Below are 23,465 nucleotides of genomic sequence, written 5' to 3'. Positions count from 1 at the left end.
TCTTATGTCAACCTTCCAACTCTTTTGTGGCTTTAAGGTCCCCATCTAAGAGCGTTCTTAAAATCAGTTAAATTGTCCAGTATGATGCTACACTACACTGCACTGCAACGGTATGATATTCGTCGCCTAGTTTGCGTCAATCAAGGACTTCATGGTAAAGGATGGGCTTCACAATCGGTTTAAGCACCCAATAAGAGCGAGAGAGGGCAAAAGGTTGAACCTAAACCATGCACACAGTACCGTTTCTTTGTTCTCTCCTCCATATTAGCTATCACCGTATTTCTTCTGTAGTTTCACCTTTCCTAGCACAGGCCTAGTCCTATTCGGATTTGCATACTTTCTTACACAAAGCCACCCATCTTCTCCGCACTAGCAGTCAATCTGTAAGTCTAATTATGTAAATACCGAAGCGCTCGAAGCGCAGGAGTTTGCCATTTTACCTCATTTGAGCACTCGGTTGTTGCCCATCGTCCACAGGAAAGGTGATAGTACTTTGCTTTGCGTTGTGACCCTGGTCACTGATATCGTCGACTCATAAAATGATGAAAGTGTACAAGAAATTTAGAGGTATAGAAAATTATGTTTACAAAACTTTTCGTACCTACTACTCATACATATATTTTTACTTGTACTATTTTATTATCTTCAATTTACAAGATATGAATTTTTGTACCCTGCGCTTCCCACAGCAGCCTGTTTAACGTACCGGAGCGGCTCAAAACTTGTTTTCCCGACCAAGGGAGTAATTTTGTTTTAAAATGTTGCGCCCCACCCACAAATTGTCATCCTCGAAGCAGCTCCTTGCAGCTGGACTGCTCCATATCCTCCTGCTCCAGGAAGGTAGTAAAACTAACCCCGTTCCTAGGATGTGGTTCTGCGGCCTATGCCTGAAAAGAATCTTCCTCAGAGGGTCGTACTCTTGTCAGTGTGTCACGTGTAAGAGAAGGTTGTATCGTTCGGGATGTTTTGGATTAGAACCCAACGTTCGCCGTCCGCGAAATTTCTACAAATATTTAGTGGCTCCTTGTTTTACGTCTAAGGACCTCATCCATCTCCTAGCAGCAACTCGCGCCAAACGGCGCCTCCAACTAATGTGGCCGCTCAAACCCATCATAGAAGCAATGTCGAACACTAACCTTTACTCCCGTTCCGACTCTCCTTTTCCGGCACACGCACTCGCGTCAGAAAGAGTCATCAATTATTAGTCCCCACACCATGTGCTCCGTATGTCAGCTAAGAATATTTATAATTTCAACATCGGTGCAATGCAGTTCATGCCTTGGTCGATGTCACCTTCAAAGACGTTCCGGGAGTAGCAATGGGAACCGTCCCACCAGCGCATTCGTTGCACCATTCTGCCAAAACATAAGTACCAACACATCAAAACCAGGTCGGAAAGCACACACAAAGCATACAAAGAAAGAAACGCCCATAACCAATGAAATGAGGTATGATTTCGGGGATTCTACCGGCCGGAATGGGGAAAGCAGCAAAAGATTGTTTTGTGAAGGTTGTATGGTCTTCCCAGTAAGCTTTTTTGAAATTAATAAAAGTCCGCTTTTCAAACGTGGTAAAATTAGCTGTTCGCCGTATTGAAAGAAGTACGGGCAGTTGGTCAGATGCTTATCAAGCATCAGCTGTCATTTAACGCAGTTAATGAGTCCTGCACTGACGATGTTGTTGACACACCCCGAAGGCTTTGTCTGACGAGCTGTGACAATTTCCTGCAACTCGAGTGGGGGCATCGGCATTTATCGTGCAGCAAGTCGTATTGGCTATTTGCTGTGCTAGCCTCTGATATCTGCTGAATGCCAGAGAATGTGATTTGCGTTAAAATTGCCAAGAATAAGATGGTTTTCACCACTGATGTCAGGGTGATAACCACTTTGCCTTCGGCTTCTGTTGAAATTGTGCGTATTGTAAGGTGTGATGATGGGTGATAAAGTAGAGGCCATCACTGTGTACGATCTTCTCTCTGAATTTTGTAGCCATAGAAAGTTCGGAAGTCCGATCTGGCTGTTAGCTTTGTTTCTAGAATTGAGGCTATATGAAAGAAGGTACTCGTCATGTGTATCGTATTTTTTTTAAATTTTAAAGGCTGTTGTGTACAAAACAGTGCAATTCATTGCAATATTGATTATATGGTAAAGATCAAAATTACGCAATCATCACATATTTTTAAACGGTTTTATTTAGGTTGACTTGACTGACTTGCTGGCTGTCTGGCTGGCACGAATTTAGTAACTGAAATTTAAGTAACTTCCCGATAAGCTACAAGCTTGAAACTTGGAATATAGTTCAGAACCCGATGACAATGCAATAATAAGAAAAAACCTCCGCTAAGTGGCGCACGGATCGAGATATTCAAAAAATCGTATTTGTGGTCCGATTTGTCTCATATTTGGAACACATAATACATACATGAATAGAAAGCGACCTATGAAAAAACAATCGTCGCTAGGTGGCGCAGGTATCAAGATATTAAAAAAATCGTAGGTATTTGTGCTCCGATTATAGCTATATGACACTACTTTATTTTCTCTGTATTTTTCTTATATTTTTTCTCGCCCTCCCTCCTAATACGGTTTCAGTACTGGTGTAAGTGTGTAAACTACAAGAAAAATACAACCTAGTTCATTAAGAACAAACTAGCCGGTTTGTTTGTCGATGGGCTTTTTTTTTGGCATTCGGCCGGCTTTTCTTTATTTTTTCTGACAAATGAAAATTTTATTTTTATTTTGAAAACTTTGTGCACAAATATGTATGTAACGAAAATTAACGTTCTTATGGAAAACAAGTAAGGAAGGCTAAGTTCGGGTGTAACCGAATATTACATACTCAGTTGAGAGCTGTGGAGACAAAGTAAGGGAAAATCACCATGTTGTAAAAAGAACCTAGGGTAACCCTGGAATGTGTTTGTATGGCGTGTGTATCAAATGAAAGTAATTAAAGAGTATTTTAAGAGGAAGTGGAACATAGTTCTATAGATGGACGCCATTTAGGGATATCGCCATAAAGGTGGACCAGGCCTAACTCTAGAATTTGTTCGAACGATATGAGTATCAAACGAAAGGTGTTAATAAGTGTTCTAAAAGGGAGTGGGCCTTAGTTCTATGGGTGGACGCCTTTTCGGGATATCGCCGTAAACGTGGACCAGGGGTGACTCTAGAATGTGCTTGTATGATATGGATATCAAATTAAAGGTATTAATGAGGGTTTTAAAAGGGAGTGGCCCTTAGTTGTATATGTGAAGGCGTTTTCGAGATACCGACCAAAATGTGGACCAGGGTGATCCAGACCGTCATCGGTCGGGTAACGCTAATTTATTTATATATGTAATACCACGAACAGTATTCCTTCCAAGATTCCAAGGGCTTTTGATATCGCCCTGCAAACTTTTTCATTTTCTTCTACTTAATATGGTAGGTGTCACAACCATTTTACAAAGTTTTTTCTAAAGTTATATTTCGCGTCAATAAATCAATCCAGTTAACATGTTTCATCCCTTTTTTCGTAGTTGGTATATAATTATGGCATTTTTTTAATCTTTCGTAATTTTCGATATCGAAAAAGTGGGCGTGATCATTGTCGAATTTCTGCCATTTTTTACACCAATTCAAAGTGAGTTCAGATAAGTACGTGAACTGAGTTTAGTAAAGATATATCGATTTTTGCTCAAGTTATCATGTTAACGGCCGAGGGGAAGGACAGACGGTCGACTGTGTATAAAAACTGGGCGTGGCTTCTACCGATTTCGCCCTTTTTCACAGAAAACAGTTATCGTCCTAGAATCTAAGACTCTACCAAATTTCACAAGGATTGGTAAATTTTTGTTCGACTTATGGCATTAAAATTATCCTAAACAAATTAAATGAAAAAGGGCGGAGCCACGCCCATTTTGAAATTTTCTTTTATTTTTGTATTTTCTTGCACCATATCATTACTGGAGTTGAATGTTGACATAATTTACTTATATACTATAAAGATATTAACTTTTCTTTTAAAATTTGACTTTAAAAAAAAATTTTTTTTTAAAGTGGGCGTGGTCGTTCTCCGATGTAGCTAGTTTTTATTAAGCATACATATAGTAATAAGAGTAACGTTTCTGCCAAATTTCATCATGATATCTTCAACGACTGCCAAATTACAGCTTGCAAAGTTTCTAAATTACCTTCTTTTAAAAGTGGGCGGTGCCACGCCCATTGTCCAAAATTTTACTAGTTTTCTATTCTGCGTCATAAGTTCAACTCACCTACCACGTTTCATCGCTTAATCCGTTGAAATTTTCGATATCGAAAAAGTGGGCGTCGTTATAGTCCGATATCGTTCATTTTAAACAGTGATCTGAGATGAGTGCCCAGGAACCTACATACCAAATTTCATCAAGATACCTCAAAATTTACTCAAGTTATCGTGTTAACGGACAGACGGACGGATTTTTTTTTCGTTACTGATGATTTTGATATATGGAAGTCTATATCGATCTCGATTCCTTTATACCTGTACAACCAACCGTTATCCAATCAAAGTTAATATACTCTGTGAGCTCTGCTCAACTGAGTATAATAACAATAATTAGAAAAAACAAGTAAGGAAGGCTAAGTTCGGGTGTAACCGAACATTACGTACTCAGTTGAGAGCTGTGGAGACAAAGTAAGGGAAAATCACTATGTTGTAAAAAGAATTTAGGGTAACCCTGGCATGTGTTTGTATGACATGTGTATCAAATGGAAGGTATTAAAGAGTATTTTAAGAGGAAGTGGGCCATAGTTCTATAGATGGACGCAATTTAGGGATATCGCCATAAAGGTGGACCAGGCCTGACTCTAGAATTTGATGGTACGATATGGGTATCAAATAAAAGGTGTTAATGAGTATTTTAAGAGGGCGGGGCCTTAGTTCTATATGTGGACGCCTTTTTGATATATCGCCATAAAGGTGGACCAGGGTGACTCTAGAATTTGTTTGTACTATATGGGTATCAAATGAAAGGTGTTAATGAGTATTTTAAGAGGGCGGGGCCTTAGTTCTATAGGTGGACGCCTTTTCGGAATATCGTTATAAAAGTGGACCAGGGTTGACTCTAGAATGCGTTTGTACAACATGGGTATCAAACGAAAGGTTTCAATAAGTGTTTTAAAAGGGAGTGGGCCTTAGTTCTATGGGTGGGCGCCTTCTATTGTTGGCCTTGAGCTCGAATCGAACCTTGGAGCAAAATAAAATGTATGCGCAAGTTTTAATAGCCGCTGCATCTTACTAAGGCCATACTATCTTTTGCTGGAGACGCTGCTGAAATCAATTTTTGCATTTTTTTGGTGTTTTTCTATTTTTCGTAAATTATTGAAAATAGTTTAGCTTTGTTTGTCATTTGTTTTGTGATTGTGGGTGATCTCGAGTTCAAAATTCAGCACCCGAAAAGCTAGCTCGTGGCACACACACACACACATCGAAAATTTAGAAAAAAGTTTTTTCAACTAAAAAAAGTTTTCTAAACGAGGTCGCCCGGTGGCAAATAGTCTTGTTTATGGCAAAACACCTTGGCGCTGAGAGATTAAGCTACTTGACTCGCGTTTTCAACCCTTTGTTGTTTGTCATTCCCGAACAACGGAAAATGCCCAATCTGTAGCGAAGACATTGGAATCCGTCCTGTTCCCTCATTTCAGTGCGAATCTTAGTTTAGGCAGCAGTGCGTCCCCAAATGCACAGCACTACCACCGCACTAAACGTTTTAACACCCAGATGAATTTCAAAGAATTAAGCAGAAAAGAACCCAGTGCTTGCGGTACTTGATCTATAAATAAGTTTTGACACAGTCAGCCACGCCACGCTACTTTAAGATATAGAAGGTGCACCCCTTTCTGCTCGTCTAAAAATATGGACCACAAATTATCTAAATGGTCGGCAAGCGTCGGTTCAATTTATGAAGTAAAACGCTATGAAAATCAAACAGGGGATGCACAGGGAAGTGTCTGATGCCCGTTTCTGTTCAGTTTATAGATATCAAAGCTCCCTACCCCACCAGAAGATAATACTAACATATCCTACGCCGACGACTGCACGAAAATTGCAACCATACCTGGCCATCCAATAGCAGAGTTAGTTTTTAGAATAAAAAGCCATATTTTCAGTCTTTCTAGTTTCTTCACATCGCGCGACTTGGTACTCTCACGGCCACTTTATTTACCACGTGGAAGGAACAGATGACGCAAATATTGGATATTGACGTCTATGGTGTAACGCTGACGACTTTTAATCATTCAAAGATCTTAGAGTTAACGATCGATAACGCGTTCACCTTCAAGGCGCATGCCACTGAAAGTGTTCAAAGTACAGGGCCACAACAAAAATTATCAAGTCGCTTGCAGGCAGCGTTTGGAAAAATATAAACCAACATTGCTAGCCACTGATAAAGCAATTAGCTGGCGCGTATGTTCTACGCCTCACCACTTTGGTCGCCTGGTATTAAAAACACACACTGGAAAGTGCTGAGGGTCTGCCAAAATGCTGCACTTAGAAATGCCAGGGCTGCACTATCAAGAGGAAATAGAACGCAACATAAAAAAGCATAACGAAATTAAGTTTTTGCTTAATTTTCACAAACCGGCACACCGTAGCAAACAACTGCTGGATCCAACGCGCCTCCCTAAGGTCCTAAGCAAACTCCTGTGTACCGGGTTTCATCATTGTGTTTATGGGGATGTTCTCATATCCCTCTTGCAGACTGGGCTAGATCGAGCAGTTTCTTGTTAGTATGTTTAGGATTGCGATAATTTAACAAAAACTGCCTGTTCAGCACTTCGTTGTAATCTCTAATTTTGAGCTCTTTGCCTCGCTATGTAGATATTTAGATAATGTTGAGGGGTTAAAAGCAGACATCTCGTGAAAATTCTAATTGCGCCACTTTGTCCGACCTGCAGCCTTTCCAGTATGTATTTTTAAGACAAGGTGATCAAACTGGCGACGCGTAGCACATGAGCGGGCGACTAATTGCTTTTGCGTGGTTAGCAAAGTTTAGTTATCTTTTTCCCAAGTCCTGCCGCCAAGCGAATTGAAGATTATGTTGCGTTTTTGTACTTTGGATGCAATTTTGATGGTATGCGCATTGAAGGTGAGAGTATTATCGACCGTTACCGCTAATATCATTGGGTGACTGACAGTCGGTAGCGTAACACTATCGACGTACACGTCCAATATTTGCGTCATCTGTTCCGTCTACGTCCTTCTAATGGAGGACCAGGTTCCGGTGCCATCATCGTGAAGTCGTCGGCATAGGAAGTGATTGTAAATCTTTTCTCTCTAATATCAATAACATAAACGATTCAATATAAAGCAATATGAGCATGTCTGCCTAATTAAATATTGATTGTAACTCCTTCTGGGGAGAAAGGTATCTTTGATATATAGAAATTAAACAGAAACGGGGTAGAAAACTCCGTTGAGAGAGCAGAAAAATCATAGTAAGCTGTGAAATCAATTTTCTCGGCGTGACGTCACGCTTTTGACAACATGTTTCATTGCTGACGCACTGTTCAGACTTTATTCCAATGGGAGTATTTTGCTCCGCCCCTACTTTTATCTCAAAGATTTATTTGGGTCGAATGAGAATAGAAGGAGTAAAATGTAAGCAAAAAATGTATCCGGACGCGATCTGTTAATCCTCCCAAAATTTAACATACAGCACTTCTTGAAGTTTTATATAAAAATGAAGTACGTTGAGTCAATGAGGTCAGCTAAACCCGTTTTGCGATAACAGTGCGGAATTGGGAGCATCAAGCGAGGTTAAATCTTGCTCCAACTGTTTATCTCAACCCAGTGAAGGTCTTCTTTTTCCCCTGTTTACGAACTGCCGGAGAGTATTAGTTCATCTACATTACATGACCTAGCCAGCGAAGCTTTCTGTTTATATTCGCTCCACTATCGTCATATCTGCGAAAAGCTCATATAGCTCATCATTATACCTCTTTTGATACTCGCCGTCGACATCACGGAGAGGACTATAAATCTTCCAGAAAACTTTCCTCTCAAACACTACAAGAGTCATCTCATCTTCTCTCGACACCATCCGTCAACAGTGACGTGGCTGCAAAGGCCACGATGACAGCAGGTACTGCGTCTTGTCGTCAAGACCCACTTTTTTTGCTTCTTTATCTTATACCAATCTTAGCCTCCATGTTTGAACAACCCGGCGGGTATTTGTCATTACTTGGCGCCTTGTGAATTTTAGCCGGGATATTGCCATTCTCACTTCACTATAGTTGGAGGCCGGAACGTGTTTTTCATCATCAGCGATCGGGGTATAGGGTTCGTCTTCCCACACTCTTTACGTCAGTTACCAGGTCGCCATTTTCGTTCCTGCATGAATCTGTTCCGGTCTTGAAAATTTCCGTCATTAGAAGAGCATGAAATATGTATGGTAAACCGAAAATAATAATAATAATATTTTTTCGCGATAAATATCAGGGGAGATAGAGTCCACTTTTCTTCCAGAATGTGGTGTACTAATGGGAACATTAATTGGTCATTCCTCATGTTTTAGGCGAACTCCATGTACATCTGCAGATAACTTTTTGCTAAGAAACATTTCATGGCAGACACACAATGAAGGGATTGCCAAGCCACCAAATCAATTTGATGTTAGTTGTTCGCCCGCTTTCAAAAAAGGAAGAAAAAATATACTCGGAAAATTTAATTTTTACTCCGGCGTAGTCCTTTACTCATTTAACAGTTTTAAATACTCCGAACACTGGTAGCGAAATATGAGAGAAGTGTAATAAATCGAAAAATTTCAAAAGCTCTAGGTCATCAAATTTTTTTTCAAATTCGATTATATCTATATGACACTACTTTATTTTCGTGTATTTTTTCTTGTATTTTATCTTCAATCTTTTGTCGCACTCCCTCCTAATATGGCTTCAGTACTGGTGTAAGAGTGTAAACTATATTTCGAAATACAAGAAAAATACTACTTAGTTCATTTAAAACAAACGAGCCAGTTTATATTTCGATAGGTTTTTTTGATATTCGGCCGTTTTTTCTTAATTTTTTTTTTTTTTTTACAAATGAAAATTTTGTTTTTAGTTTGAAAATTTGGTGCATAAAAACACAATCAAAATCAACTTTCTTGTGAAAAAAGTGAACCATTAGAGACCGAAAAAATTTCGCGTGTTATTTGCATTGTTTTTATTGTTAAAAATGTTAATATAAAAATAAAATGTAAAGCATAAACAAATACATGTCAAACTCACTAATTTCGGGGGAATAGTGGTCTCGTTTTTTCGTGATAGAAATTGTTTTTGCGTTTTGTAGTTACGATAAAGTTTCGTCAGTTTTTTTAATTTGGAATCCAAGCAAAAATAATGTAGTGTCATATATGCTTTATAAATACAACAACTCCGGAATGCGGGATCTTGGCTCATTTGTTTATGGCCCTTAATGATGAAAAATACAAAATATTTAAACAGCTTTTTAAAATGGCATTTCTATAGAAATTTCTGATTATATTAGCTTTATATTTTTATGAAAAGAACAAAACGTACAATTAATTAGTTTCATTTGTTTGCAAACTGCTAAGAACATATTACTGCCAAATAACCAGAGTTGAGAGCAGTGCAATAAATTTTGAGTAACAACATTGCTCGAACTTAAGCGGGATAACATAATCAAGATCTTGTTCTAAGGTTAATGAGACCTTAATTTGTAATGGATTTAAGCATCTTTCCATCTTTCTTATGTTCGTAAAATTAATGTGTTTCAGACGGCTTCTATAGAAATTTTGAAAATGAGTTTACGTCGCTTCAAATAAAACAACCTCGTTACTGTAGACTTTTTGATGTTTTTACAAGAGTATCTTGGGTCCTAACTACGGTGAAAGTAAGTATATTGGCCTATATTAATTATATTCGTGTCGGGGTAAAAGCAATTTTTATACGCACAAGTGTGTAGTAACTTTGATAACGGTTGTAGATAATGACATGAAGGAATCGAGAAAGATAGAGACTTCCTTATATCAAAATTTTTGAAATTCGATACGCTAGCTAATTTGAGCCCGGAATGGATTGGTGTTCAAATTGGGCGAAATTGAGCGATAACAAATATTCCTTATTCGATATCGAAAGTTTCCAAAAAATTGGAAAACTGGCACATTGCATTTAAAAATGCCGTAAAAGTGGTAAAACTTGGCGAGTAGATTAACTTTATGACTAAATCGTGAAAATTTAGTAAAAGGTAAAAGGAATATGGGCGGAGTACCGCAGACATCTTGTGGTGATTTCCTCCTCCCCAGCTTGCCATCATCTTTTCGTTTTCATTCTTACTTTCTTTTAAATTCATCTTGGTTGTACTACCACCTGCCCGATAAGGCGGGATCAGCGGTCTAATTTAAAAATGGAGAGACAATTTTTCAAACCGTAAATACCCCTTGGCTGCAAATACTCCAATAGGGACGGTCTGCATAACACCCTCTTTCGGCAAACGAAAATCATACTCTACAAGTTATTTATCGTACCCGGCTTGCTATATGGTGCAGAAGTATGGTAAGCATGGGAAGCAATTAGTTACACTACACTTTTTCTAATATATTGGAAATTTTAGCAACTTTTTATTTACCTTCTAAAATTTATATGATTGATGAATACATGTCTGATATGGCAGTCAATATTCGTCCGGAAAATCCCGGACAAGAGTTCCAATTTTTTTTTTGCATGTCTATCTTTTTTTGGCTTAGGCTTATGCTTGTCTGGATCAAATGGCTGTGTTGGCAATTGCCTGGTTTCGTCATAGTGCTTATGTAGGTATTCCCTTAACCACCATGGAGGCGGTGCTAGATCAAGCAGTTGTTTGCTAGGATGTCCTGGTTTGTGACAATTTAGCAAAAACTGCCTGTTCAGCATTTCGGGGTGCTCTTTAAGCTCTTTGGCCTCACTATGTAAATGGTGTTCGGGGGTCATAAGGAGACATCCGGTGGCAATTCTGATTGCAGCATTTTGATAGGCCTGTATCCTTTTCCAGTATGTGTTTTCAAAACCAGGCGACCAAACTGGTGAAGCGTAGCTCGTGAGCGGCCGGCCAATTGCTTTGTACGTGATTAGCAAAGTTTCTTTATCTTTTCCTCAGGTGCTGCAAGCAAGCGACTTTGTACTTTAGTTACAATTTCGGTGGCAGGGGACGTGAAAGTCTAATATTTGGAACATCTGTTCCTTCCACGTCGTAAACAGAGTGACCGTGCATTTTTTCGGTGATAATGCCAGGTTACGCGAGGTGAAGAAACTGCAAAGATTGGAGAGATGTCTGTTTATTTTAGACTGTAATGCATCAATTATAGGGCCAAATCCTGTTGCCATAATCGTGCAGTCGTCGGTATAGAAAATGATTGTAACTCTTTCTGGTGGGGAAGGGAGTTTTGATATGTAGAAATTAAACAGAAGCGGGAAAGGGAAACCACCCTGTGGTACCCCCTGTTTAATTTTCCTGGGTTTTGAGATTTCGTTCCTTAATTGAACCGACGCTTGCCGACCATTCAGATAATTTGCAGTCCATCTTTTTAGAAAGGGGGGAAGGTGCAAGCCTTCTATGTCTTGTAGTGGCGTGCCGTGGTTCACTGTGTCAAAAGCTTTTGACAGGTCAAGTGCCACGAATACCATCCTATGATGGGGGTTTTCCTGATTTAGTCCGTAATTAATCTGGTTATTTATGGCATTGAGAGTTGTGGTGGTGCTGTGCATTTTGCGGAAGCAATGTTGATGCATGGCTAGGCGAAGATTTGCCGTGAAATGAGGGAGCAAACCGGTTTCCAATGTCTTTGCTACTGGCGATAGGATTGATATCGGTCGATATGACTTGCCTTCGGTAGCTGATTTGCCAGGCTTTAGTAGTGGAATTATCCTTGAAATTTCCCATTGTTGGGAATGACAAACAACTTCAACGATAGATTGAAATTGTGCGTAAGGTAATTTTTTCCCTCAGCGCCAAGATTTTTTTAGCATTGGCATAGCCATTTCGTCTGGGCCTATTGATTTAGCGGGCATGGCCTTTTGGATGGCTTCTGCGACCTTGGGGGATGGTAATGCGAGACACGTCATGTTTGTGTTTATTTGCCTGTTAGTTTACACGAAATCTGGCTTTATTTACTGAAGGATACGTTATAAATCGTCGCCAATAGGCGCTCTCGCATTTCTTTGAATCCGATAAAGTTTTATCGCCGAAAGAGATGGATATTTTATCATTGTGTTTTATGGGATTGCGTAAGGGTTTGACGGTTGACCACAGTTTAGCAACACCCGCAAAGTGGTTGCAGATGCTTTGTGTTCAAATAATAGCCGCATAATATCCAAGTTGAGACTCCTAATATGGTGGTGTTTTGGGTGGAGTTGTCTCGTTAGGTCACGTTCTCTTGCTAAATGTGCAGCTTCGCACAGGAAATGAAGAATGATTTGAATGAATGAATGACTGGAATAAAATGCGTCGAAGCTGAAGCGACGACCTTTCGGAGCACACGCTCACCTTGCCGGACATCAATCGGAATGGGGAGAGCAGCAACAGATTGATGTGTGCAGGTTGTTCAGCCTTCCCAGCTAGCTTTTTTGAAGTTAATAAAAGTGAGCTTTTCAGAGCAGGTGGTCAGATGCTAAAATAAGTGTCGGCTGTCATTCGACGCAGTTTATGACCACTGCGCTGGCGATGTGTGGCGAGAAGTGACAGTTACCTGTGATTCGTGTGAGGGCATCGCTGTTTATCGTGCAGAAAGTCATTTTGTCTATTTTCTTTGATATTTGCCTGTCCTTTGGTGTCAACTGGTAAGCTCGAATTCCAGAGGTCATGGTGATCGCTAAGCCCAAGGCCGGTTTCGCCACTGAGTAGCACGCTGATGTCCGCGCGATAGCCACTTGGACAGCAGGTAGCAGGGGGGAATATAGACGTTAGTTATTTCTAGGTCAACATCACCTGACCGGATGGTTATGCCTTAACTTTATAAGGTTTTGTCCCTGCGGATGATGTTGTGTTGGAATAGACTATGTTGCACGGGGATATTCCTGTGGATGTTGTAGCCATCGCAAGTTCGGAGGTCCGATAACGTAGTTAGCTTTGTTTCTTGAAGTGCGGCTATACAAATATTATTCTTATTCATGTAGTCAATTATCTGCGCTATCTTTTCGGCTAGCCCGTTCATCGTCACTCGGGGAGTAAGAGATGCATGGATACGCCTTGCTGGTACTTGCGTTTTGGCAGCACGGTGCAATAAACGCGCCGGTCGGACGGTTGGTAGCATCGGCGAAGGCATAAACGGCATTAGACAGATGTCGTGATCAAAATTATGCTAAGCTAGTATAAGGACCCCATGCTGTGGGGGATTAAGACTTGGTTACTGCTTCTTACGCGAGTGCCGGAAAAGGAGGGGACTGATTGTATTGATGTGTTGGAGCGGCCGCGTTAGCTTGAAGCGCCGTTTGGCGGACAGCTGATGTGGCCTGATTGGCATATTTACTGCTAGGAGAAAAGTTTTGTAAAAATTTCGAGGACTGCGAAAGTTGTGTTCTAAACCAGAAACACCGCGCTGCAACCATCTTATACAAGGGACACACTGGAGAGAGTTTGACCGTCTGAGGTAGATAATTTTCCGGCATATGCATTGAACCACAACCTGGGCTAGTTTCAATACCTTCCCAGCACAGGAGGGTATGGAGCAGCCCAGCTGCAAGGAGCTGCTCCAAGGGCGATAATTTGTGGGAGGGAAGAAATAAATTAAATGAGGTTACACTGAGATTACAGCCCTTGGTCGGGCTGGTACATAGAACCCGCTGACCTGGGAAGCGATGCTTACGCCAAGGTGACTTTTGTCAAAAAATGGACTTCCCTGCGTTTGCTCATATGACCCATTATTTGATTTAGGTACACACTAAAAAAAAATTGTGTAAACTTACCGCTATTAATGTAGGCAACTGTTTACCTATTATAATAGCAGCAATTTTACACACAGAAAGTTTACGCGTAAAATTAAACACTTTAGGTGTACGAAGTTTAAACATTAAATGTGTAGTCATGCGCAAATTTACGCTTTATATGTTTAATAGTTTAAGCACCGAAGTTGTAAACTTACACAGTATTAAGGCCCCATTACTGATACTTAGTATAGACTTGACTTGACTTGGCGTAAACTTGGCAACTTAGCCTTGATTATACTCCACCTAGCGCATACAATCTGGCATCATAATCAATAAATGTCAATTTGTACGACAAAATGTCAAAATGAAATGGAAACAAACAAATGGCATCTCAAAATGTAAACGTCACTTAGAACTTACATAGAAAACCAAAATTCAACAGACTTCTAAGTCAAGTTAAGTGTTGCTAAGTTTTGAGTAAACAGTAACATGCAATGTTCATTTCACAGAACTGTAAGTGACAGTTCTCAAGCCAAGTCAAGTCTATGCTAAGTATCAGTAATGGGGCCTTAACCCATCGATGTGTAATTTTCAACTTTAACCCTACACTAGTCGAAATATACATACGGGCAAGGGCTTTTAGCAATTATCACCTGGTTTTACTCCAGTTAGATAATTTTAGCTATCTTTTTATAAAAATATATGTCAATATATAATATAAACATTAAAAGTAAATATTTATGACTTTATACTTTATTTTTTTTTAACGGACTGCCACATTTTCTTTCATACAAACGTTTGAACGTAATATTTTTATAGTCATAAAAAAAATTGTCAAAAATCAGGAAAATTTTTACCGTCTTAATATTAACACATCACTGTACTAAAATTCAATAAGCTACAAAACTGCATACAATAATTCAAAACTCTTAGTAAAATCTTGAAAATGATGAAATTTTGTACAGTTTTCGCGAAAATTCCATAAAGTTTTAAACTTAAGCTTATATTGCCTATCATGTATTGACATATATTTTTATAAAAAATAGCGAAAATAACTTAGCTGGAGTAAAACCATGTGAAAATTGCAAAAAGTCCCTGCCCTTATATATATTTCGACCAGTGTATAAGCACAATAAATTACCAAGTTTCCTTTCTAAAGTTTAATTCAATTAAAATCCCTCAAATATCAGTTTTTAACCCATGAGAATTTCAATAAATAAGAAATATATATATTTTGGTGTAACATTTTTATACTCAGTTGAGCAGAGCTCACAGAGTATATTAAGTTTGATTGGATAACGGTTGGTTGTACATATATAAAGGAATCGAGATAGATATAGACTTCCATATATCAAAATAATCAGGATCGAAAAAAAATTTGATTGAGCCATGTCCGTCCGTCCGTCCGTCCGTCCGTCCGTTAACACGATAACTTGAGTAAATTTTGAGGTATCTTGATGAAATTTGGTATGTAGATTCCTGGGCACTCATCTCAGATCGCTATTTAAAATGAACGATATCGGACTATAACCACGCCCATTTTTTCGATATCGAAAATTTGGAAAAACCGAAAAAATGCGATAATTCATTGCCAAAGGCGGATAAAGCGATGAAACTTGGTAGGTGGATTTATGTTATGACGTAGAATAGAAAATTAGTAAGATTTTGGACAATGGGCGTGGCACCGCCCACTTTTACAAGAAGGTAATTTAAAAGTTTTGCAAGCTGTAATTTGGCAGTCGTTGAAGATATCATGATGAAATTTGGCAGGAACGTTACTACTATTACTATATATGTGCTAAATAAAAATTAGCAAAATTGGATGAAGAACACGCCCACTTTTTAAAAAAAAATTTTTTTAAATTCAAATTTTAACAAAAAATTTAATATCCTTACTGTATATAAGTATATTAAGTCAGAATTCAACTCCAGTAATGATACGATGCAACAAAATACAAAAATAAAAGAAAATTTCAAAATGGGCGTGGCTCCGCCCATTTTCATTTAGTTTGTCTAGAATACTTTTAATGCCATAAGTCGAACAAAAATTTACCAATCCTTCTTAAATTTGGTAGAGGCATAGACTCTATGACGGTAACTGTTTTCTGTGAAAATGGGCGAAATCGGTGCAAGACACGCCCAATTTTTATACACAGTCCACCGTCTGGCCTTCCTCTCGGCCGTTAACACAATAAATTGAGCAGAAACCGATATATCTTTACTAAACTTAGTCCACGCACTTATCTGAACTCACTTTATATTGGTATAAAAAATGGCCGAAATCCGACCATAACCACGCCCACTTTATCGATATCGAAAATTACGAAAAATGAAAAAAATGCCATAATTCTATACCAAACACGAAAAAAGGGATGAAACATGGTAATTGGATTGGTTTATTGACGCAAAATATAACTTTGGAAAAAACTTTGTAAAATGGGTGTGACACCTACCATATTAGGTAGAAGAAAATGAAAAAGTTCTACAAGGCGAAATCAACAGCGTTTGGAATCTGGGCAGTTATACTGTTAGTGGTATTGCATATATAAATAAATTAGCAGTACCCGACAGATGATTTTCTGGATCACCTGGTCCACATTTTGGTCGATATCGCGAAAACGCCTTCACATATACTTCTAAGGACCACTCGCTTTTAAAACCCTCATTAATACCTTTAATTTGATATCCATATCGTACAAACACATTCTAGAGTCACCCCTGGCCCACCCTAATGGCGATATCTCGAAAAGGCGTCCACCTGTAGACCTAATGCCCACTCCCTCTTAAAATGCTCAGTAACACCTTTCGTTATTTACCCATATCGTACAAACATTCTAGAGTTACCCCTGGCTCACCCTAATGGCGATATCTCAAAAAGGCGTCCACCTATAGACCTAATGCCCACTCCCTCTTAAAATGTTCAGTAACACCTTTCGTTTGATACCCATATCGTACAAACATTCTAGAGTCACCCCTGGCCCACCCTAATGGCGATATCTCGAAAAGGCGTCCACCTATAGACCTAATGCCCACTCCCTCCTAAAATGCTCAGTAACACCTTTCGTATGATACCCATATCGTACAAACATTCTAGAGTCACCCCTGGCCCACCCTAATGGCGATATCTCGAAAAGGTGTCCGCCTATAGACCTAATGCCCACTCCCTCTTAAAATGCTCAGTAACACCTTTCGTTTGATACCCATATCGTACAAAGATTCTAGAGTCACCCTTGGTCCACCTTTATGGCGATATCTCGAAAAGGCGTCCACCTATCGACCTAAGGATTACTCCCTTTTAAAATACTCATTACCACCTTTCATTTGATACCCATATCGTACAAACACATTCTAGAGTCACCCTGGCCCACCCTAATGTCGATATCTCGAAAAGGCGTTCACTTATAGACCTAATGCCCACTCCCTCTTAAAATGCTCAGTAACACCCTTCGTTTGATACCCATATCGTACAAACATTCTAGAGTCACCGCTGGCCCACCCTAATGGCGATATCTCGAAAAGGCGTCCACTTATAGACCAAATGCCCACTCCCTCTTAAAATGCTCAGTAACACCCTTCGTTTGATACCCATATCGTACAAACATTATAGAGTCACCCCTGGCCCACCCTAATGGCGATATCTCGAAAAGGCTTCCACCTATAGACCTAATGCCAACTCCCTCTTAAAGTGCTCAGTAACACCTTTCGTTTGATACCCATATCGTACAAACACATTCTAGAGTCACCCCTGGCCCACCCTAATGGCGATATCTCGAAAAGGCGTCCACCTATAGACCTAATGCCCACTCCCTCTTAAAATGCTCAGTAACACCTTTCGTTTGATACCCATATCGTACAAAGATTCTAGAGCCACCCTTGGTCCACCTTTATGGCGATATCTCGAAAAGGCGTCCACCTATAGAACTAAGGATTACTCCCTTTTAAAATACTCATTACCACCTTTCATTTGATACCCATATCGTACAAACACATTCTAGAGTCACCCTGGCCCACCCTAATGGCGATATCTCGAAAAGGCATCCACTTATAGACCTAATGCCCACTCCCTCTTAAAATGCTCAGTAACACCCTTCGTTTGATACCCATATCGTACAAACATTCTAGAGTCACCCCTGGCCCACCCTAATGGCGATATCTCGAAAAGGCGTCCACCTATAGACCTAATGCCCACTCCCTCTTAAAGTGCTCAGTAACACCTTTCGTTTGATACCCATATCGTACAGACACATTCTAGAGTCACCCTGGCCCACCCTAATGGCGATATCTCGAAAAAGCGTCCACTTATAGACCTAATGCCCACTCCCTCTTAAAATGCTCAGTAACACCCTTCGTTTGATACCCATATCGTACAAACATTCTAGAGTCACCCCTGGCCCACCCTAACGGCGATATCTCGAAAAGGCGTCCACCTATAGACCTAATGCCCACTCCCTCTTAAAGTGCTCAGTAACAACTTTCGTTTGATACCCATATCGTACAAACACATTCTAGAGTCACCCCTGGCCCACCCTAATGGCGATATCTCGAAAAGGCGTCCACCTATAGACCTAATGCCCACTCCCTCTTAAAGTGCTCAGTAACACCCTTCGTTTGATACCCATATCGTACAAACATTCTAGAGTCACGCCTGGCCCACCCTAATGGCGATATTTCGAAAAGGCGTCCACCTATAGACCTAATGCCAACTCCCTTTTAAAATGCTCAGTAACACCTTTCGTTTGATACCCATATCGTACAAAGATTCTAGAGTCACCCCTGTCCCACCCTAATGGCGACATCTCGAAAAGGCGTCCACCTATAGACCTAATGCCCACTCCCTCTTAAAATGCTCAGTAACACCTTTCATTTGATTCCCATATCGTACAAACACATTCTAGTGTCGCCCCTGGTTCACCTTTATGGCGATATCTCGAAACTGTGTCCACCTATGGAACTAAGGATCACTCCCTTTGAAAATACTCATTAACACCTTTCATTTGATACCCATATCGTACAAACATATTCTAGAGTCACCCCTGGTCCACCTTTATGGCGATTTCGCGAAAAGGTGTTCACCTATAGAACTAAAGCCCATTCCCTTTTAAAATACTCATTACCACCTTTCATTTGATACCCATATCGTACAAACACATTCTAGAGTCACCCCTGGCCCACCTTAATGGCGATATCTCGAAAAGGCGTCCACCGATAGACCTAAGGCCCGCTCCCTCTTAAAATGCTCAGTAGCACCTTTCATTTGATACCCATATCGTACAAACAAATTCTTGAGTCAGCCCTGGTCCACTTTTATGGCGACATCCCTAAATGGCGTCCATCCATAGATCTATGGCCTACTCTCTCTTAAATACTCTTTAATACCTTCCATTTGATACACATGTCATACAACCACATTCCAGGGTTACCCTAGGTTCATTTTCCTACATGGTGATTTTCCTTATTTTGTCTCCGTAGCTCTCAACTGAGTATGTAAAGTTCGGTCACACCCGAACTTAGCCTTCCTTACTTGTTATTAATACGTTTAATATCTTCCAATAGCCCTAAAATTCACAGAAGTAGTAATTTAAATATAAAAATAAAAATATTGTGTCTCCGCTTTGCCAGCAAAAGCTTTTTGAATTGTATTTACTTCTAATAATTTTATAAAAATATTTTGTTTCGCACTTTTTGCTTTTTGTGCATACAATGCAGGTTTGAAAGTACATGTTTGAAAACTTTTCATAAGTTTCATATATATATAACCCATCTAGTATTTAAAGTTTTTAAAGATAAACATAAAGTTTAAACATAGAATTGAAGTATGACTTCTATAAGAGAAATATTAAAATTAAATAGAAATTATATAAATGTTTAAAACTTCCAGTGTGCCATAAGTGCAGTATAAATTGTATGTACTACATATACTGCTTATATAGACATACATACATATTTTGTTTCCAGCTGAATATTTGTTTCAGAAAAAAACTATTTGAATTATTGGGAATTCGTGAACCTACAAATTATGGTATTCACTTTTTACAACTATGTATGTATATAAAAATATTTTGTTTCGTACTTTGTCCTTTTTATATATATATACAAATATTTCGTTTCCAGGTAAATATTTGTTTCAGTGAAAAACTTTTTGAACTATTCGAAATTTGTCAGCTGACAAATTAAAGTATTTACTTTTTGCAAATTGTTAATATTATTTTTTTTACCTCGCGAAGAAGAGGGATAATTCTTATAAAAAAAACTTACCATAAATTCCATAGTTTGGGAAATTTGTTTTGGATGAAGTATATTAAAAGTAAAGTAAAAATTAATAATTTGTTGAATGCTCGCTAAAACATTGTAGTCATTACTTGTTGTAACAATAACTTTTTCGATTACTATATAAGTAACAAAATTTTCTTTTGACATGTCATTTTCTGAAAAAATTACAAACATTATTACATTTACTATTTATGTACATATGTATATACGATATATCTTACCAAGAAATGCAATGACAGGTGCGCATGTTGAAAGTTTCGCTATCATATTATCTTTGGTGGTTCCAAACAGAAATATAATTTTTAGAATTGTATTTTTTTTTAAATATATTTTTTTTTTTTGACTATGAAAGTTTTTATAACGCCAAAATATTTTGCAGTGCCGCATACTATATCAATAGTATTGGATGTTTCGACCCTGGTTTTTTTACTTGACTTATTTAAAAATCTAAATACTTTTTCCCGTTCTCTTTCAAAGCTTTCAGTGAATGTATGGGCCTTAATACCCATGACAATTTCTTAATTCGTCGACTAACAAGTTAGCAAAACTATTTAACAATTTACCTAATTTATCTTTTTTATTTAATTTGTCCAATATGTTTGATGGTACTTTTTCCCATGGTATTTTAAATTTTTCAAATAACTGTTTAACATGACAAGTTGTCTCAGACGAAGACGTTAAGGCACCGCTGGACATGGACATAGTTGTGGCATCACAATCTTCGAAATGGGAGAATTCCGATGAAAGTGTAAAAATAAAACACTGATTATCAGATTTTTCAACTTGGTTTGCCGAATCATCCGCACTGACTAAAGTTTCACTTTCATTATTCATTTGGTAGTTTGTTGCAGTATTGTCGACGATCTCAGATATGCAACTACTATGTTGTTCTTTAAGTGCCGAAAAAGAAGATGTTTGAATAGTTCTTTCGGTCCATTCACTAGAACCCAAAAGCATAAATATTGCATTATTTTTCAAGTAATACTCGAGCACAGAATCGTTGCATGTTTCTGACCCATCATTTTCTAGTACTAGTGATGTACCTTCAATTCCAAATGAATTAGCTGTAAATAAAATTGTATTGACTATTAATAAAATATTTAAATCATTTATTAGCAAAATATACCTTTTTCAGTTATGAGGTCTATTGATGGTATTGATAAAAATACTTTCTTGATGCTCCTGTCAAAACTCCAAATCTTGCACGCATATTCCTCCATTTTTATACCTTTCATGAAAATGAAATGGTATATTAATTTCGTCACGAAACCGAAAATTGTAAGTCCTTAAAGGAAAATAGATAGACCCACCATTAAGTATACCGAAATAATCAGGTTGAAGAGCTGAGTTGATTTAGCCATGTCCGTCTGTCAGTCTGTCCGTCTGTCTGTTTGTATGCAAACTAGTCCCTCAATTTTTGAGATATCTTGATAAAATTTGGTGAGCGGATGTATTTGGGTGTCCGATTAGACATTTGTCGGAACCGACCGGATCGGACCACTATAGCATATATCATCCATACAACCGATTTTTCAGAAAAAGAGGATTTTTGTAATATCTTACCCAATTTAACAGATTGAAGCTTCAAACTTCACCATATACTTTCGTATATTGCACATATTGTTGCCTGAAAAAATTTATGAGATCGGTCGTATATATAGTATATATCCCCCACAACCGATTGTTCAGATAAGGAACTTTTCGTAATTACTGCCCTATTTTACGAGCTAGAGGCTTCAAATTTCAACGAATGCTTACGTATATAGCATATATTGTTGTCTGAAAAAATCATAAAGATCGGTGGTATATATAGTATATATATGGTGGTATATATTGTATATATATATAGTATATATATATATATTTTCGCAAATTTTAGCCCCATTTTAACAGCTAGAAGCTTCAAATTTCACCGAATATTTACGTATATAGCATATATTGTTGTCTGAAAAAATCATAGAGATCGGTTGTATATATAGTATATATCTCATACAACCGATTGTTCAGATAAGAAACTTTTCGCAATTTTTACCCCATTTTAACAGCTATAAGCTTCAAATTTCACTGATTGCTTACGTATATAGTATGTATTGTTGTGTCAAAAAATCACAGAGATCGGTGATATATATAATATATATATGATGGTATATATAGTACATATATATAGTATATATATATTTTTTACGATTTCGGCCCCATTTTAACAGCTAGAAGCTTCAAATTTCAGCAACTGCTTACGTGTATAGCATATATTGATGTCTGAAAAAATCATTGAGATCGGTGGTATACATAGTATATATCTCATACAACCGATTGTTCAGATAAGAAACTTTTCGCAATTTCTACCCCATTTTAACAGTTATAAGTTTCAAATTTCACCGATTGCTTACGTATATAGTATGTATTGTTGTGTCAAAAAATCACAGAGATCGGTGATATATATAATATATATATGATGGTATATATAGTACATATATATAGCATATATATTTTTTACGATTTCGGCCCCATTTTAACAGTTAGAAGCTTCAAATTTCACAAAATGCTTGCGTATAAAAAATCATAGAGATCGGTGTTATATATATTATATACTTCATATAAACTGTCATTTTGACCCCTTTTTTACGGCTAGAAGCTTCAAAATTCATCAAATTTCATCAAATAGTTACGTTTACGTCATATATTTTTGAAATACGTGATTCGTATTCATAGTTTTTACATGCAGACCACAAAAAACGTGAAGCTTTGCATCCTCACACAGATTACCTACCTATTTTTTATTTTATATTTATCTTAAAAATCGTTTAGATATGTTAAAATTTCACCAAATGCTTACGTGTATAGCATATATTGTTGTCTGAGAAAATCATAGATAGCGGTGGTATATATAGTATATATCCCATACAACCGATTGTTCAGATAAGAAACTTTGCGCAATTTCTTCCCCATTTTAACAGTTATAAGCTTCAAATTTCACCGATTGCTTACGTATATAGTATGTATTGTTGTGTCAAAAAATCATAGAGATCGGTGATATATATAATATATATATGATGGTATATATAGTATATATATATAGTATATATATATTTTTTTTACGATTTCGGCCCCATTTTAACATCTAGAAGCTTCAAATTTCACCAACTGCTTACGTGTATAGCATATATTGTTGTCTGAAAAAATCATTGAGATCGGTGGTATATATAGTATATATCTCATACAACCGATTGTTCAGTTAAGAAACTTTGCGCAATTTCTGCCCCTTTTTAACAGCTAGACGCTTCAAATTTCACCATATGCTTACGTATATAGCATATA

The 23,465-nt window shown here is 38.0% G+C and overlaps 1 protein-coding gene across 1 annotated transcript in view; it reads left to right on the top strand.

The window, feature by feature from the left end:
• The window catches only part of LOC137245353 (UDP-glucosyltransferase 2-like), an 82,503-nt gene that overhangs the window by 27,080 nt on the left and 31,958 nt on the right, over positions 1 to 23,465 (top strand). The window lies entirely within an intron of this gene.

The sequence above is a fragment of the Eurosta solidaginis genome, chromosome 3 (assembly GCF_040869045.1).
Source record: "Eurosta solidaginis isolate ZX-2024a chromosome 3, ASM4086904v1, whole genome shotgun sequence".
In the NCBI taxonomy this organism is placed as follows: Eukaryota; Metazoa; Arthropoda; class Insecta; order Diptera; family Tephritidae; genus Eurosta; species Eurosta solidaginis.
Note: the sequence above shows the minus strand (reverse complement) of the source record. Positions and strands in the feature narration are given on the sequence as shown.